We start from the raw sequence: 20,554 nt of genomic DNA, 5'->3' as shown, positions 1-20,554 counted from the left end.
CTCTTAGTTTTTGCTTGCTGCCGGTTCTCTTCACTCAAACTTGACTTGGTGTGCCCTCACCACCTCCAGGCTGGTTCTTTCTCTCATGTGATTCACGTCCAGTTTCCAGACACACTTGGACACTTGATGCCCCTGACTAGGCCTGAACATGCATGCAGACCTGTTTATCCTGCTGTCATCAGCTCCTGTCCACCATTCCCTTGACTACAGTGAACACCTATCCATAACCTGAAAGTTCCACTTGAAGAGCTCTTCATTAGGCCTGGGATGAGACTCTAGCAGAATCTATTCTCTTCCCAGGGCACGGTGGATGGGGGTAACATCTTTCTCTATAGTAGCACCAACCAACAGAAATACAACGTGAACCACACAGAGCATTTTAATGTGCGTGTGTGTGCGTGTGTGTGTGTGTGTGTGTTTATGTGTGTTATGCCGTTGAGTCAGCTCCAACGCCTGGTGACCCTATGAATGAATAATGTCCACAATGTCCTATCCTCTATAATCCTGCTTGGCTCCTATAGACTTGTGCCATCTATGGCTTCTTTCATACAGTCAATCCATCTCAAATCTAGTCTTCCTCTAGTCACAGTAAAAAGAAACAGATAAAAATAATTATAATAATATATATTATTTCACTCCATATATCCAAAATATTATCAGTTCAACATGTAACCAATATATAAAAATTACTGAGATAATTTATAATTTTTCCCCCCTTACTAAGTCTTGGAAATCTAGTGTCTATTTTATAATTAAAGCCCATCTCAATTTGGACTAGTGAAAGTTTACTGAAAAATGTCTTATACTTTCTCCATTTTATTAATGGAATATCAATTTGAATTTTTTAAGAATATACACGAGATAAAATGTATAGCCTTTCAAAAACACAGTGAATGATAGTAGTTTGGGATACTTTCTCCATTTTTAAATCAGCTTTATTAAAGTATAATTTATATACCATCGAATTGTCCCCTTTTAAGTGTATAATTAAATAATTTTTAATAAATTTACAGAGTTGTAGAGCCATTGCCTCAATCCAGTTTTAAAACTCTTAGGATCTCTTGTCTTATTTTACATAAACTGAAAATAACCTGCCTAAGCACACATTTTATAATTAAATGTTGGCAATAGCCACATATTAGAAGTGCTGTGCAAATAGATCTTGTTTACCAGTAGTCTTGAAGCATATATCTTCTCACTCATTTGAAAGAATCACAGGAAAACATTTTTAAGGAGTGCTTAACTTTTCCTAAGAGGCGCTTGTGCTGAGACTCAATCTCTATGTGATAATAAGATGATAAAATGGGCATTTTCATCATCCCAAGAAGATCCTTTTTAATCACTACCTGTTCCTACACCTTCGTCCAGGCAGCCACTAATCTACTTTCTGTCTATAGATTTCCCTTTTCTGGACATTTCATATCAATGAAATCATACCATATGTGGTGTTTTACTTCTTTCACTTAGTGTAATATTTTTGAGGTTTATCCATGTTGTAATGTGTTTCAGTATTTCATTTTTTTATTGTCAAGTAGTATTCCATTACATGGATATGCCATAGTCTATTTACTCATTCCCTGGTTGGTGGTTATTTTGATTGTTTCCAGTTTTTGGCTGTTATGAATAATGCTGCTATCAACATTTGTGTACAGTCTTTGTGTAGACATATGCATATATGCTTTTTCTTGGGAGATTTCTAAGAGTAGAATTGCTGGAAAATATGGTAAATTTGTATTTAACTTAGGAAGAAACTGCCGAATTATTTTTCAAACGGGTTGCAACATTTCTTTCCACTTTCTGATTCTTTTTTTATATATCCTTGATCTTATAATGATCTAAGAGCCAGAGAATTGGCCCTCCACAATTTCCTTAGAAAATTCTGCAGATGGGGTGCTGAATATCTTGTATCTAACAGCTATCACTTGGTCACGTCTGCACATAGTAAGTCTGTAAGAGCCCATTTTAAGACCTTGATTGATTCTCAACACAAGCACCTTTTAGGAAAAGTTAAGCACTCCTTAAAAATGCTTTCCTGTGATTCTTTCAAATGAGCAAGAAGACATACACTTCAAAACTACTGGAAAACACGGTCTATTTGCCATTTCTAATATGTGGCTATTGCCAACAAGTAATTAGTAAAATGTGTGCCTAAGCAGGCAGTTTGTAATTTGTGGACAAGAGATACTGAAAACTTTCCCTAAGCAGGGAGTTGTGTAATTTGTGGACAAGAGATACTGAAAACTTTCCTACTCCCCTGGGAGGGGCAGAATTTCTGATTAAGCATTTCTTATGGATAGCCTGACTCAGAAAGGCACCTCATCTCTCTCATGAGTCCATCTATGATGGCTAAATATTAAATTAAAAACCTCCAGATGGAGGAAGAATGGAGAGAAATACCGGCCGCAATCTCCATGTAGATTAGAAGGAACTACATATTCTGTTGTTACTTGTTTTTATCAGTTTCATAATCCTGTTGGGGTTTCCGAGAAATCTTGAAGCCAATGTCTTATGACTCCAGTCATTTTTTTCTTGGTGTTCACTGGAGGGAAAATGGGAAAGACAATGTGTAGATTTAATCAGCATTTGATTTTCCTCAATCTTTTTGCATGTAGAGAGGAGCAGCTGGTAGTAGATAATCTTGCCCTTGGGAATTATCAAGTAAAGAAAGAGACAAGCAGCGACTTCTACAAAGGCAGCTCTTACGAGGCTGAGCTAAAGCATCACCAGGGAAGCAGCTGGGTTCACCATTTTCATCCAAGTAATTACTGGAAGAGATAGATGGTTTTCAAGGTCAATGGTAGAAAGAGGAACTAATGGCCAGCCCTTCCTCTGGGAGAACATTCACAGGAGAGAGGATAGATGAAGATGTCAATTTCCCAGCCTGCCTGAAAGCACCAAGGGCAGTGTTCAGATTTGGGTGAGAAAGACCAGAGTTCATAATCCTGCCTCTAGCAGCTCTTAGTTGTGTGATTGGACATATGTCTTGCATGTCTCGAAGCCTTAGTTTCCTCATTTGCAACTCGGAGACAATAATACTCATCTTGCAGGTGTTTTGTGAGTATTAAATTAGATGTTATAACTAGTTCAAAGGAAAAATTGAAAAAACACACATTTATATGGTGTAAAGGTAGGATTTATTTCCACGTCCTGTCAAAAAACTAACTCAACTAAGTTATCTAGAAGTCTCCATCAAACACAAGCAACATCTTGCTGTCCTTCTCTTTAGAATTCTTCCCATAAAAAACTTTGGAAAGTGATGCTTTCTGGTTGTCACAGCCACTATAACAAATTAGAACCAGGACCTTGTAAAAAACATCACCTTCAGAAAATGAATGAAAATAAATTAGGCTCTTTTTGGAAACAAAGTTCACTGATGACTTATTTAATGCATAGATGCTCCTGTGATCAAAACTAATTAATAATGTACCCTCTGAATCAATTTCCTTCTTTTTATAATCTTGCTTAAATAAATATTTTAAAATGAAGTTTTTAAATGTATACAAAAATGTTCATCATTGTAGTGCTTATTACATTTCTTTAAAAAGTAGAAAATCATGTTTAAAATTTAAAATAGGCAGTAAAAAATTCGATTATGATGTTCTCATAAGATAGGAAATTATACAGACAAAACTGCATTGAAAGGATTTTCAATGATGTTGGAAAACATTGAAGAAAAAATAGCAGGTGGTAATGGCAGCATTAATATATATACACATTAATGTGTATACATATATATGTATATATATACTATATATATTAATGTATATATATACACTAATGTGTATATATAGAGAGATAATTCAGAAAAAAATAAAATCATGACTCTCATTAAGATATAAAATTGAGCATGTATTAAGATTTTTATTTCTCTCATATGATATGAGGGAACCAGGCAGATGCTCTAACTAGTTCAAAGGAAAAATCAAAAGAACACAAATTTATATGGAGTAAAGGGGTGTTGAGATGAATTACTAAAAAGCAATTAATAAGCTATCACAATCCATGACTATGTCTATCTAGTTTTTACCTGGTCTTGTGGATCAAACTTGTTCCAGGGAGAGCTGGTCTTCACTGTGGCTGAACTAGGGCCTCTTGGTTCCCTGGGCTTCTAAGAAAGGCTGGTCTAATACTATGTAGAGGTGGGGTTGGTATGTCGTTGTGCGTGCCAGCCCTGAGTGCTATTCATAGCAATACAGAGCTAATACACCCCTAGTTTTGTTAGACCCCACTGCAAACCAACCTGTACAGTGTAAGTTTGTTATGCAGCAGTCAAGGAGCTGGCTTCTTAGAAACAGGAAGAGGTTTTTGTGTGTTTGGGGGAAAATACACACACACACACACACACACACACACACACCCCCATATATCATTTTTCTTAAAAGCCATAATAATTAGTGTTTCAAAGAGTGTGTTCTAAACCCACATGCATCAGAATCCCCTGAAGTGTTGGATAAAATGCAGATTCTTGGGTCCAGTCCCACATTGTCCAGGGATGGCCTAATAATCTGAATTTTAAATACTCTTCCAAATCAGACATTCAAGTAAAGCCAAGAAGTTCCTATGCGTAACAGTAAGAAATTATGTTCCCCTCCAGTCTCTATACATAATTCTCCCCATATATATCTGGGCATGTTCTATATTGGTAGTTAAGAGTCATTAAAGAAGCCGCAGAGAGCTGAGTTTAACATTTCTATGAACAGAGAAAACAATCTCATGCACAGGGCCTCTTCATTAAGCCATGCATTTGTGTCACATGCTCCATTTTCCATCAGAGATGGCTACTACCTTAATTTCAGCCTTCTGGCCTTGAGTTTTAAAACTTCTGTTCTTTTTTAATATCAAAGGTAACAAATATATTGAGTTTGAGAAGATTCAACTCAGTATTGCTTTTACTTTCGTACAATAGTTTTTATTTTGGTCTTCTTCCTTTATTTTCATATTAAAAGTTTTTATCTTATTGTTTTCCCTCCTATTAGAGAATAATCAATATAGTTTCTAACTTTTTTTTCTGTTAAGGCTTAAAATAAAATAAATTGATTCCATTACACATATGATTAATGTTCAATATTTGGACCTCAAGCCCAGTTGGTCCTGCTTTCTCTCTTGGGACAAGGCTGGTTCTCCCCCCTAAGGGTTTATAAATGGGCCCGGCTGCAGTTTGCAGGTGCAGTCATTTTGCTGGAGCCCAAGTCAAGATTACCATATGCAAATGCATGTGGTTGTGCCCAAACTGAGTAATTGTGCATGCAAATAGGTGATTAAATAGACAATTACCAAATCTGCATGAATAAATGGAAGTTGTGCATATTCAAAAAGCAGGGGGCACTTGAACATTATGCAAGCAGGCAGCTTGCCTCAAAGCCTGTGGAAACCTGGCCCAGGGGCCTCAGAGTTGCTTAAATCCCAGAGCAAGCCTGGGGTCTCAAGTTGCACAAGTGGAATTTACTCTTTGACCTCAGCTGCCATGGTAATGACCACATCTCTGACAAGGTCATCTTCAGGAAGTACCATGGGAAAGGGGTTTGATTTCTGCTATTTCTTTCCATACCCTCGATTTAAAGCAGATATTTAAACTAAACACTCTTTTATGATCAGTGGTAAGAAATGACCTTTGATATTTCAGTATGCCCACTCTTGCTATACTCTATGCCCACTCTTCCAAGCCAATCCTCAAAGCAGGTATAGAGAATCCATCAGAGTTAAACGATCACCCGACAATGGATGCAACTTCTGATGTCCTTTGCCACCGCCGTGCTGCCAAAAACGACAGCGGTGCTTACTTGATCTTAGGTAGCAGTTTTTAGTTTTTCTTTGTGGGATAGAGAAAACCACCCATTGGTTTTAATGGTTCATTTCTTCACAATTCGAGGTCTCAGTTCTCTACCCCCACATAACAGTGATGGATGGTGTTGTCAGGGGAGGACATCAATGAGAAATGATTTCACATAACCAGGGGGCTTTTCTCACAAAAGGTTAGTGGTGATGCCTAGACTAGCCCACTAGGAGCCAGAGATAAGTAGAATTTGAGGCAGCAAAAGAGTGCTGATTGCTGAAACCCTCATATTTTTCATGAGGATATTTCATCTCTAGGATATTCTAGTAGGATATTTTCAGTTTTATATGAATTGCTTAGATTCTTTTACTTTACCAAGTAAGAAGCGATACTACTACAGACCATAAAATCAATTACTCAGTTCAATCAATAAACCAGTTAAGTGGAAAAATTTCTTTACTTAGCACCTGTCAGGAGGAAGAGATTTCAAAATACTCTCACCAGGGGTCAAAAGTGAATGAAATTATCCATGTTCCACAGAGGAAGTAGCCAAGTCTTCTCCGTAGAATATTGGGCAGCCGCATAAGGCGTGCCGACATGAGAAGCACTGACTGGTGATTATTCAAGACCACGTCCTGGCAAAGGAGATGCTACAGAAACCACTTCAGTGAAAGCACTCCTTTGCATTCTTTTACATGAATATATTAGATGCTAAGCAAGGACTCCTCCAGAAATGCAAATCACATAGTATGTATAGTCCATTTGGCAAGGAATGCAATTAGTGGAGAAACTGAGTTCACCAGTTTAGTATCAGAAACCAAAAAAAAATTATCTTTTTACCAAGTATAAATGAAATTGTCAATTCTTCACTTTTCATGAGTATCTAAATAAGTTTTCCACCAACTAAACAGAAAACAGTGTCACAAATACTGCAAAGCAATATATATATATATATATATATATATATATATATATATATATATATATATTGCTTTGTATATATATTGCTTATGTACATATGTGTGTAATACATGTACATATGTATATGTGTATATATATGCACATACGTTTGTAGTTATTAAGAAGTACACAGTAGCAATACAATATCTAATAACAAGCTACAGATCACTACATGCTCAAGTGCTTGACAAAATCTACAAATTCTATGCTTTCAATTCTACCCTTTTCTCTTCCCATATGATCCTGCCTGTCTTTAGCTGGTGGTTACGAACCCACCCACCACACTTGTCCCAACTAAACTCCCAGAACACATAATGTATGCCTCTCTTTGGCATTTATCAATTTTTTCTTTGTATTGAAGTTATTTATATTTGTGTTTTGCCCCCTTATTATAATGTACAATGACTGACAGGTGTTTCTGAGGTCAGTATAGGAGACAAATAAGATTTATCCTGTATCCAGTATCCCAGGCACCATACATACTCTTTCACGTGTGTTGTCTCATTCAGCCTTTACATACCTCATTTAGGTTGGCGCTATTAGCATTTTCCAGTGAGAAGTTCAGTAGTAACAGCTCAAGCCCTTGCTGCCTGGATTCAAATCTCATCCCTAATATCTACTAGTATGAGATCTTGGACAATTTTCTCAAAGTCTCATTTTCCTCATCCACAAAAAAGGGACAGAAAGTGTCCCAATTTATTATATCATACAATCTCATTATTAAAATTATGGTAAGAAATTAAAGGCAATTTATAGAAAGTGTTTAATACAATGATTGACTTATGGTAAGCACTCAAAATTACTGTTAATTAGCTTTTAAAAAAACCTGTGTTCTACACAATCCATAGATTGTACATAGAAGTTTGCTTGTAACTTTTTATTTTGCTAGCAATCAGTGAATGAATTCACAAATGAGTTCTAAGTATGTTTCCAACACTTTGGTCATATGCCTTGGAACCTTGAAATATTTCATCAGCAGTTATCAGAAAAACCTTTTAATTTTGTTGTAGATCTAATGAATATATAAATTAATATAAGACCTGGTGTTATATTATATTATATTATATTATATTATATTATATTATATTATATTATATTATAAAGACCTGGTCTTATATTATAGTAAAATAAGACCGGGTCTTATATTAATTTTCGCTCCAGACCCCTCAAATTTTTCTGAAGTGCGTAAGACAGAAAGACTCCTACAAATGCATATGAGTAATTACAATTTATCATCGCTCCACAGAGACCTAATGTGCATTTTGTTTTTTTATTTTTCAGAGAGTCTAACACACAGATTATTCCACACCCCTCTTGATCTTTTCCTTGTTTAAAGCAGCGGTTCTCAAAGTGTCACCTACAGGACCCTAAGAGTCCCTTAGGTCCATTCAGGGGGTCCACAAGGTCAAAACCATTTGCATAATAATACTAAAATGGTATTTAACTTTTACATTATAGTGAGATTTTCACTGATGCTAAAAAAACAGTGATGAATGAAATTGCTTATACCTTAGCAGGGATCAGGCAGAGCCACCTACCTAACTGGGCCATCCTGTTTGCCCGAAAATAAGACCTAGCCGGACAATCAGCTGTAATGTGTCTTTTGGAGCAAAAATTAATATAAGACCTGTATGGTATTATATTATATTATATTATATTATATTATATTATATTATATTATATTATATTATATTATATTAAAGACCCAGTCTCATATTGTAGTAAAATATAGTAAAATAAGACCCGGTCTTATATTAATTATTTTTGGGGAAACACGGCATTAGTCTCTTATACTTCAATGTCAGGCACACACAAGAAAAAGAAAAAATCCAGATTCCCAAGAATATTCTTAAGGAAGAGTAAAACATGTGCTTACTGTATTAAATGTGTATGTTTGAATGCTCGTCTTTTTAATATTCTATGTGATGAAGCGGTTAAGTACATGTGAGGTCTTCTAGGCTGCATACAGAAGTATTGTGATTGCCCTAAGGAAAAGCACTTGTGTGATTATTTTAGTTGCAGTCTGAACTAGATACTTTCTCCATGAAACGCCCTTTAATTTGAAAGCATGACTGACAGGCAAACGATGGTTATTAGACTTGGATATTTTGCAGATATTTTTTGAGAGTGAAGTCAGCCTGTCACTTCAAGGAAAACAGCTGATGGTATTTGTTTCCAATAATAAAATTAAAGCTTTCAAACAAAAACTTGAATTTTGAAAAACTTACAGTCGCCACTGTGAGTTTGACAGCTTCCCAACATGTAGATATTTTTTTCTGATGACATTGGTGGCAATCTTATTGAATATAATTTTTTGAGATTATAAAATTAATTGTATCATTTTGAAAAATAAAATAACTCAGTGAACCAGTGTTTTCCAGATGACCAATGCATGATGTTGCTACGGTATGCACGGGTAAAAGATCCATCTAAGTGCAAGATAAACTACTATATTTTAATGTTATAGAGTTCAAACTGTTTATTAGTGTGGGCTTTTGGTCTATGTTGCAATTAATCTTTAAGAAACTATTAATCGTCAAGTTTTGGTGTAGTGTCAAAGAGGAATATCCACTATTATCTGGAAAAACTATTAAAATACCCCTCCTTCTTCCAGTTATATATTTTTATAAGATACGCTTTTGTTCATATACTTCAACCAAAATAATGTATCATAACAGATTTAATGCAGAAGCAGATATGAAAATACTTCTGTCTTCTACTAAGTCAGACACAAGATTTGCAAAAATGTAAATCAAATACTGCCTCTTTTCTCACTTGTTATTTTTGTTTTGGAAAATATAGTTATTTTTCAGAAAATATGATACTTATGTTATCATATAATGGGTTTATTATTGTTATTTTAAATATGTTAATAAATAAATATTTTTAAATAGTCTGTGTTAATTTCAAATATGGTAAACATTACTAGATAAAACCCATATATGTAAATGCTCTTTGAGAGTCTCAGTTTTTAGAAGTGTAGAGATGTTCTGAAACCAAAACAGTTTTCAGAACTGTCACTTGAAAGCAACTTGTTTTTTTGTTTTTGTTTTTAACATTTTTTAAATTAGTTTCAGATACACAAAACAATGTAATAGACGTTTATCATTTATATCCCTCACACAGTGACAACCCCCTCCCCCATCTACTACCCCTCTGACATCGCACACAGCGGTTACATTTCCACTGTCTCTATTCCTAATGCTGCACTCCGCTTCTTGTAACTATATATGTATATATATAGTTATATACATATGTTTATATATATATATATATATATATATATATATATATATATATATATATAATTGTAGTTGACATTCATTATTGTTCAGCTTCAGCTTCAGGTGTACAGTGCAGTGATCAGGCATCTACATCATCCCTGAGGTGGTCTGCCTAATGAGACAAGTGTCCATCGGATACCCTACAAAATCTTTACAACATTATTGATTATGATCCCCGAATTGACTTTCGTATCCCCGTGGCCATGTGGTTACTTACTGTGCTTTCTAATCCCCTCACCTTCCCCCTTATCCCTCATCCCTCCCATCTAGCAACCCTCAGTTTTTCCTCTATGTCTCTGAGACTGTTTCTGATTTGTTCATTCATTTATTCTTTTCTTTAGATTCCACATATAAGTGAGATCATATGGTATTTGTCTTTCTCTGTCTGACTTATGTCACTTAACATAATGTTCTCTAGGTCCATCCATATTGTTGCAAATGGTAAGATTTCATTCTTCTTTATGGCTGCGTAATACTCCATTGTATAAATGCACCACAGTTTCTTAATCCAGTCGTCTACCATGTCTGGTTGTTTCCATGTCTTGGCTATTGTGTATTGTGCTGCAATAAACATAGGGGTGCATAAATTTTTTTGAATTAGAGTTTTGGATTTCTCCGGATAGATACCTAGGAGTAGAATTGCTGGGTCATGAGGTAGTTCCGTTTTCAGATTTTTGAGATACCTCCATACTGTTTTCCATAGTGGCTGCACCAATCTGCAATCCCACCAACAGTGCACAAGGGTTCCCTTTTCTCCACATCCTCGCCAGCACTTGTTGTTTGTTGATTTATTGATGATAGCCATTTTGACTGGGGTGAGGTGGTATCTCATCGTGGTTTTTATTTGCATTTCTCTAATGATTAGTGAGGTTGAGTATTTTTCCACATGTCTGTTTGCCATCTGTATGTCCTTTTTAGAAAAATGTCTCTTCGTGTCCTCTGCCTGTTATTTAATTGGATTGTTTGGGTTTTTTGGAGTTGAGTTGAGAGTTTTTTATAAATTTGGGATATTAACCCCTTATTGGATATATCACTGGCAAATATCTTCTCCTATTCAGTAGGATGCCTTTTTGTTTTATTGATGGTTTCCTTAAAAGAAACTTGTTTTTAACAGAACTATGTTCTCAAAGGAAATTTTATGTAAAAGTGTAATTTATAAGAGATATAATCAGAGTTGCTCGTGTTAAGCAGGGAGAAAGGACCCAAAGCCACCCCAGTTTCTCCCCTCTAACCCATTCCACTCCCCGCTTGGTCCCTCTATGAATCCCACTTTGCAAATCTCTGTGCAGAAGTATCAATGGACTGATGTGTCATATGGCAAGGCTTACAGCATCCTAGGCCTTGTGGGAGTGGAGAATGATGAACTGAATGAGTCAACTGTTAAGACAAGTGATGGGAGAGCCTCAAATCAGAGTGTAGATGTGGTTGCCTCTTCTCTCTCCTTTATGGTCCATCAACTGGCCTGCACTCAGGAGGTGGGAGATCCCTTACTTAAAAATACTTACCTAATGATTGCTGATCTCTTAACTATGTATGGAATCACAGGTGAACACACCTAAAAGTGATTGATTTGGAATGTAGAGAAGGTGGTCTCTGAGTGTAGGGTGTATACATGGACATTCCTGGCACATTTATTTTTCTGAATTATCAGTGTTGAGATTAGGTAATTGAGGGTCAACTTCCTTCCATCTGCAGGAACAAATAACATTTTGAAAGACCAGGAAATGAAATGAAATACAGGAATACACAGGAGGGTGAGATGAGAGCAACACGGCTAGGGATGAGTGGAATTCTTCCTGGTATTTCTGGGATCTAGACAGACATGCAGTAAACGGAGCATGATATTGCCAGATAATGGAACTCCCAAGTCTTTATCTTTAGCTCTGTCCTCTGTCCTGATATCCAGACCACCATCTCCAACTTCTAGGCTATCTCAAAAGTATCTCAAATTTAACTTGATCCCAACGTACTATTGCATTCCTTGTGCGTCCATGTCTTTTGTCAATGATGGCTTCATCATTCACTCTGTCAATAAACCTAGATCCTTGGAGTCTTGATGATTAAGGCTTAAAATCCTTGACGTGAACATTGTCACTTGGGAGGCCATTGAAGGCCCAAACCTCCATTTTCGGTTGGGGAGAAGCCAACAGAATTATTGGCACTTATTTTCCTCCCCTTTCCCTCAGGCTTGGCACCTGGAATGCTGAGTCCAAATAGGTTTACAGAGCTGGAACAGAGTGCGGACTCAGATCAGGTAGCAGATTTAGAGGGAGTCATGCCAGGTAGTAACATCAACGCCACTGCATTTGGGCCACATTTTTCCTACTAAAGATGGTGGAGGTCTTCTCTGCTCTTCACTGTTCAGAGAGGTACCTTGTTTGCTGTACGTTTCCTGAATCTGATTCTTGAGCCTCACATTGATTTTCTAGACCAGTCTTGATAAAAATCCTTTCTTCTCGCATAGCCCACCTCAGTTTTACTTGATTATAGTTAAAACTTCTTGAACTACACCCTATTTCTGTTTTATTTTATTTTTAAAATGTCTTGCCTCCAGATCTAATTTATCTACCCTAGTTCAAGCCCTTATCATTTAGACTGAGGGCAATTGCTTCTCCCTGACTCCAACCGTCTTTCCAGAGATCTTATCACATAGCATTTATTCCCTGTTAAAGAACAAAAGCAACCAGATCTTCACTTACAGAATGTTTGAATGCTCACACACCATTCAAGGCCTTTCAACCTACTTTCTAATGTCCAGCCCTCAGTACCTTGACAACCGGAGGCAATTCAACATTATCTTTATAGCCCCAGGACCTAACCCAACACCTGGCATAGACTAAAACCAATAAATGTTTGAAAGTAGTAAATGAATGAATAAATGACTTAGTAATTGCTTAGAAGCCCTATGCACTAGACACAATTATTTGCCACTCCACAAACTCTACAGAAACATTCATGTCTTTCTATACATGTGAAAAAGTATGGATAAGATGTATTTTGAGAGGTTTTGGCCTCACAGTACTTCCTGTGTATCGCTGGCATACACTGACAATCACAATGTATTATATAGTCAGTTTGATGCTGCCTGCCTTATCGATTAATATCAGTTCTCCTAGGGCAAGAGTCATGTCTTATTCATCTTTGTACCCTTAATGTGTAAGCATGGAATACATGCTTCACACATCTCTGCTGAACAAGCCTCCCAGAGAGGAAGTGTTTGGTGACGAGAAGGGAATAGATGAGCTCTACTTGACAAAAATTCCACTTCCCACAATTCCTGCAGGAGAGATTTTAAAATTAAATATGATCTTTGCTGTAGTTTATTTTGTGACACCCTTTTGCATCCTTCCTTGACAGTGTTGACCCTGAGGGCTTGACATTTGCATATGGGAAACCTTGATTTCACCATTTCCCCACATCCCTGACAGCAGAGTTCCCGGGCCAAGGTACTCACACTGTCAATTGCACAGACAAAATTGAAATAAAATCTCCAAACTATTCCTGATAATGAACAGGGTTTTGAAAGCCCATGAAAATCTCTATAATTATCTCAAGTGAAACCATCTTATTATATTTTAAACTCTTCATTTTAGTTCTTGTCATTTACATGAAATGAGTGGATGGGAAAGAAGCCTGGGAAAGTTCTGAAGTTGATAATCCTGTTTATGTTCATTCAGCACAGAGTTTGGGCTTACAAGGTGGCGTGTGTATAGAGGAGGCAATTGAAAAATCTTTAGGAACTAAACCCAATAGCAATTAACAGATGCTGTGGTTTGATTGCGTTTGGCTGGGAAATGTTTAGCTTGCTCATCAACTTTTCTCCATAAGCAAAACAAGGAATATTATCTAGCTCTTTCTTACATAATAAGATGAAGATATAGTGAGCAATGTAAATATTGCCAATTTTAGGGATTGGTTTCCAGTGGTTATCAACCTGTCTTGGAGATCCTCATTTAAGAGCCTTTCTCTTAGGTTTTGCAGCCCCCTTTTTAGGGGTGTCTCAGCCAGAGGAGCTATGACATGAAGGCAAAAGAGGTGTGGACAAATAACAGCCTGGGCATGCCAAGTTGTGATACCTGCTCATACATCATTCCATTTAGACAAATCAAAGATTACAGCCCGATGAGAAAAGGCAGCCACAGCCACACAATGCTTCATGCACAAAGTAAATTACTAGTTTCCTGTGATCTTACTGACAGGTAAATTACTGCAGAAAATAGCATAGATGGGAACACAATGACAAAAATGCAGAGACTTGGTCCTTCAAAGGAGTTATTAGACCTTTGCTACAAGCATGTCTAAAGAACTCCAGAACCTCACCCCTTCCCTAATGAAAGAGGATTTTTCCCCCGTCATCTTGCTATAGCATTTCTTGAAGAAAAATTGTATAATAATAATTGACAGAGTGGGAAGTGGATTCCTCAGTGATCAAATATCCTTTTTTTTCCATGACCAGGAAGATGTTAAAGAAGATGAGAGAGGAGCTTGCTACAGGAATTGCTCTGCCTATGTTCAGATCATTCCCCCTTGGCACTGAAGACCACAATGATGGAGTATATTCTGCATAAGAAAAGATAGCCTCTGAGAAAGGTCATTTTATGTCTTAACACTCTCCAAATCTCCATATCATTTTTGTTTAATAACAAAATGTTAATTCTAAATTTGTTTTTTTATATGAAATAAGGAAAAGCTGTCTTATTGGAATTCATTTCCCTTTGCCTATTCAAAGCCTAAAATCGAAAACATCCCCGAAACTTTATGAACCCCTAAGGCAGAACCATAAAAGATTTATTAGTGAAGTCAAATGGAGCAGGGTAAGGAAAGGTATTGAAGATAATAGAAGTGATAAACAAATCACAAATATCATAAATTTCTGAGCTTCAATTTCATCAGAGAAATGCCTTGACATTGACAGACTTCATACATTTTAGAGTCAAACAGGGTTTTAAGCAAGACTTAGTGACGTAAAATGACGTACCCAATACCTAAGGTATTGCATCGTGATGCTGACACTAGCCTCCTGATATTGTAGTTGGTTGAGTTTCCCACTACTAAAGTAGGAATTTCTTCTAGAAAAATCTTACAGCAGGTTGCTGTAGCCAGTAAAGCATTTAACAGGAAGACCTGATCCTAGTCTAGTTCAGTTGGTTGGTATCTTGTTATGTGATCTTGGGCAAGAGGCATAAACTCTTTGAGCATCCTGTGGAGAATTAGGGTGTCAGATGAGACCGGATGTGCTCAAGTGGCAGCAGGAGAGTGTGTGCTTGAACAGCATATAATCAAGACCATTTTCATAATTTTATATTAAAAAACAAAAGTCACTCTTGCTTGTGAATAAAAACCACGAAAGTAGGATTCAACTAAATTGGCTAGGTGAGACATATTAAATGGCTTAAGAAACACATGAGCATAAAATGCTAAAATCTTTTCTAAAGCTGGTTCTGTGTGTTTGATGACAATTCCTCCTTGTTCATGCTATGCTGCCTCAGTTTCCATTTCCTCATCGCAGTTGGTTTGTTACTACATTGAGGTCTCTTCCACAGTCTTAGTGAAATTCATCTAAGAGCATAAAATCATTGACAAGTATTCAGATGCCATACACATCACGTCTTCCATTGCATTTAAATATCACCATTTAAACTCAGTTCGACAAACATATCTGTGCCCTTACTGTGTAAATAAGACTTTGCCCCTGCTTTTGGAGACTCGCAGCTTTGTGCAGAAGATAGACAGATTATCGGAAAATGACATTTGGGACTACGCGTAGCTTTAGGTCCTCTGTCTCTTTGTCTGTCAGCTTTATCCCACATAATGCTGCACTCCAAGGCACTTTGGTGGGAATGCCCATACACGGTAAGGGGTAAAGCTCTCTTCACTTCAAAGAGCAAGCAGAATGACCACCCTTGAAAAGGTTAAATTCTGTGTGCCCTTTTCTGCAAGTTATTTATTTGAGGAGCAGACGAATCTGGTGCTTATTTGGTTACAATAGAGTTTTGTTATCTGAGTTGTCTGAGTAGGTACCAAGGTGGGGTTTAAGAATTTGTATTTGTAACAAATTCCCAAGTGATTCTGGTGTGGGACCACATTCGCGAGCTCCTGATCTACACAGACCTCAGTCTGTACATTGAGGGAGACACAAGAAGTTTTCCAGGGGCACTGAGGAGTAGGTAGTTTTAATGGGATCAAATTTCCAGATCCTCAATTTCTCTACTACTCTTTCCTAATCAATAAAGTAATCTGTCTGGGAATTCACCAGTGGTTCTGCTTTCCCACTTCCCCCTTTCGATTCCTCTTCTCCTACCTTACAAAAGAAAACTTAATCCTTCTCATCAGAAAAAAGTTGAAAGAATTGTGTGAGATCACCATTAACAAATTATTAACCATTTGTATCTACTTATTTATGTGAATAAGGTTTCTTAGTGCTTATGTTTATTTAAATAAAATAGGAATAGTGTTAAGGCTGTACTCTGTCTTATTCTATGTAAAGGAATTTTTATTCATGGATCCATAAACTCATTTAAAAACAAGACCCACTCTTTCTTATTAAGGAGTATATTTCAATAAAAATTTTAATTATGTTTATTTTATTTTGATTAACTCTGTCTGAGAACTAATTGTAATAAAAACTCAATCCATAAAAAAATTTTTTAACACTTATGGCTGGTGGTAACAGAAAATAAAAATAAAAATAAAGTTTCAATATATATAATATTATTGCAGCCTATAAGTGTGATAAAATTATGAATAAAAAAACTTTCAAACATGAATATATTAAGATAAGATACTAAGAAAAAGTAAAATGAAAATATCAGGTAAGGAGAAATGAACTAATGTATAATTTCACACTATTAAAGCAGAAGTCATTCATATAGTTTTAAAACAGATGAGATTGGGTATTAATTCACTAAGGTATTTTGATTCATTGGATATATTAAAAGGGTAATAAATATGTTTTATCTTAAAATGTCCTTGTTTATAATATGAGAGAAATTATATTTTTTGCCACTATTTAAATTTAAGATAAAACACTTCATGGCTACCTAAAATATGTGGCGGTTTAAATTTTTTATTTTCATAATTCTTTTAGGAGGTATTTCAACAAAATTTAGAAGACCACCAGTTTTGATTGTACTTAGAGCCAGGAGAAATTGATTTCTCTGTATCAATCAATTATCAACTATTGCTTTTATTAATTTCTGCAGATTACTCAAATAACCTTTGAAAAGTTTGATAGATGACTCCACAAGACCCTCAGGGACTGTAAGAAGCTCACTTCTGCAGTCCAGTGAGGCCTCCTGGCTTAACTTTGACATCTCAACGTTATCCTCTCATAAGTTTCCATATAGCTCCTCTCCATAGGCATATGAGAATGGGAATAAAAGGTACATTCCAGAAAACATTAAAACATTTAAAAAACCAGAGCGTGATGTTTACTGTGAGAGAAGAGAGAGGAGAGAGAAGGGAAAGAAAGAGAGACAAGTGCATCATTCTTCCAAACGCTAACAAGTTTCAAACAACTCCATGAACTAAGTGAGACAGGTATATAAAGACAATAGAATTGATTGTCCTTTATATTTAAGGATGATGATTTAGGCAGTGATCTTACTCTTATTGGGGGGAGTGGGCTTTGAATTTTGGGAAGCCATCGCTGATGGTGGCTGTGTGACTGTCACTGGGACATTATTAGAAGAGCAACAGTCTTGGACATTTTGCATCTAAGACGCATATTTGTTCTGACATTTTTACCCTCTCATAGTAATTTCTGATTGCTATGTGCCAGTTCAGTCAACTACTATCATATTCAATTTCCCCAAGATTTGGTTAAAACTTGTCTCTGAGGTCCCATTGGCTAAAAACTTTCTTGATTTTCAAGTTGTGCTTGAGAGTGTCCCCATAGCATTTCTCTGGATCTGTTTGCTTGTCATTAACACCAGTCAGCTGACCACACAGAGTTTGCTGGAGCTACAAAGCTAAGGTGAAAGGTATGGGCAGCTTTTCCTGGTATAATCAATTTCTAATGTTGAACATCTTGTATACATGAAAATTGCACAACTGACAATTCAAAAATATCTTCCCACATACAAAATCAATATCAAGATGAAGATTTAGCATTCTTTCACTATTTAACAAAATTAAAACATTTATGTTGCAAAAATCACTATCATATATTATAAAAATTTTAATTGATAAATATGACAATGTAAAAATGTCGAACACTTAGTGTTCAAGAAAACCATTGAGAAAATAGGAGGTACGGGAAACCTCTGTACCTTCCATTCAGTTGTGCTGCAAATCTAAAACTGCTCTGAAAATAAAAGCTATTGTTTTAAAATAAGTAGATAAATAATAATCTTAGAAGAATACCTCTCTTATATCGGGGGGGGGGAAGGTTAATTTCCTTTTATTGAATTTTGAGATTTTTAAAAAAATATATTCTAAATGTAAATTATTTATTAGATATATGATTTGTAAATATTTTCTCCCTGTCTTTGCTTGTCATTTCATTCTCTTTCCTGTTTTTAAAGAGCATAAGTCTTTAATTTTATGAAGTCCTATTTATCAATTTTTATTTTATAGATGATGCTTCTAGTGTCATATGTAAGAAACCTTCGCCTAACCAAAAGCTACAAAGATTTTCTGCTGTGTTTTCTTCTACAAGTTTTATGTTTTTGATTTTACACTTAGGTTTATGATCCATTTTGAGTTAAATTTTTTATATGGTGTGATGTATATATTGAAGTTGTTTGTTTGTTTGTTTGTTTGTTTGTTTGCATGGAAATATCTAACTATTCGGGCACCACTGATTGAAAAACTTCTCCTTCCTCTACTGAATTACTGTGGCTTTCCACCTTTGTCAAAAACCATGTGTCTACAAATGTATGGAATATTTTTGAACTTTCTCTTTTGTTCCATTTATTTATTTGTCTATCATTTTATAGCCATACTACATTGTATTAATTAGTGTAGCAATAGCTCTTGAAATCAGCTAATGTTAGTTTTCCAACTTTATTTTTCCTTTTCAAAATTGTTTTGGCTATTCTAGAGCCTTTTGCATTTCCATCTGAATTTTAAAACCAGTTTGTAAATTTGTACAAAGTATTGTCTGGAATTATATTGAATCTATAAATCATTTTCAAAAGAATTGGTATTTTTAAAATATTGAATATTCAGTCCCTCAAACATGGCATATCATTAAATTTGTCTACTTTGATTTCTCTTTGCAATTATTTATAGTTTTCAGTATACTTCTCTTGTTCCTCTTTTTTCAGAATCATCCCATAGTATTTCATAATTTTATGCTTTTAAAAGTTGTATTGTATTTTAAGTTTGAATTTCTTATTGCAGTTGCTGGTGTTGACAATTATAACTGATTTGTGTATGTAATTTATCCTACATCTTTGATAAATTCCCTAATTAATTCTAGTAGTGTTTTTAGATTCCATCAGATGTTCTCCACTGCCAATCATGTCAAAGGTGAATAAAACCATTTTTAATTCTTTCTTTTCAATCTGTCTGCCTTTTATTTCTTCTTGGCTTGCTGCAATGGCTAGGACTTCTAGTACAATTTTGAATAGAAATGATGTGACAACAACCCCTTGTCCTCTTCCCAATTTTAGGGAGAAAGTATTCAAACTTTGACCATTAGGTATTATGGTAGTTGCAGATTTTTTTAGGTACTCTATCAGGTTGAGCAAATTTTCTTCTATCCCTAATGTGCTGGGAGTATCTTTAATATGAAAGGATATTAAATTTTGTCAACTGCTTTTTCTGCATTTGTAGAGATGTTCATATGATTTTTCTTTTTTAGTTTGGTCATATGGTGAATTACATTGATTGATTTTCAAATATTAAAATAACCTTGCATGCCTGGATGAATGCCACTTGATCAAAATTTATTATTCATGTATTTAGTGTTGAATTCAATTTCAAAATGGGCAAAAGATTTGAATAAGCATTTCACCAAATATATATAAATATAGTAAATTAGAAGCTGTTAGAACCTGTAGTTCAACATTATTAGTCATTGGGAAAATGCAAATTAAAATTGCAATAACACCACTCCACACCTGCTGGAATTGCTAACATTAAAAAAACAAACAAACAAACAAAAATAAAACCTACTATACTGAGTATGAGAAAGAATGTAAAGCAAGTAGAGCTCTTAAATCCTGCTGGTAAAAATATAAAATGGCAAAACCTCATTGAAAAATAGGTTAGTAGTTTCTTAAAAAGCTAAACATACATAGGTCATGTGATTCAGCCATTTCACTCCTACGTATTCACCCAAGAGAAATGGAAGTATATGTCCACACAAAATGTATACATCAGTGTTGGTAAAAGCTGTATTTGTAATGGTTCAAAGCTGGAAACAACTCAAATTTCCAACAGGTGAATGGTTAAACAAATGATTTTATATCCATACAGTGGAATACTTATATAGAAATAAAAATAAATGAACTATTTACATATGCCAGAGCATGGGTAAATCTAAAAATAAATCTAAAAATAATGATGAGTGAAAGAAACTAGACAAAAA

Source organism: Rhinolophus ferrumequinum, chromosome 8 (assembly GCF_004115265.2).
Source record: "Rhinolophus ferrumequinum isolate MPI-CBG mRhiFer1 chromosome 8, mRhiFer1_v1.p, whole genome shotgun sequence".
Lineage (NCBI taxonomy): Eukaryota > Metazoa > Chordata > Mammalia > Chiroptera > Rhinolophidae > Rhinolophus > Rhinolophus ferrumequinum.
The sequence above is the reverse complement of the archived record's forward strand: the minus strand, read 5'-3'. Positions refer to the sequence as shown.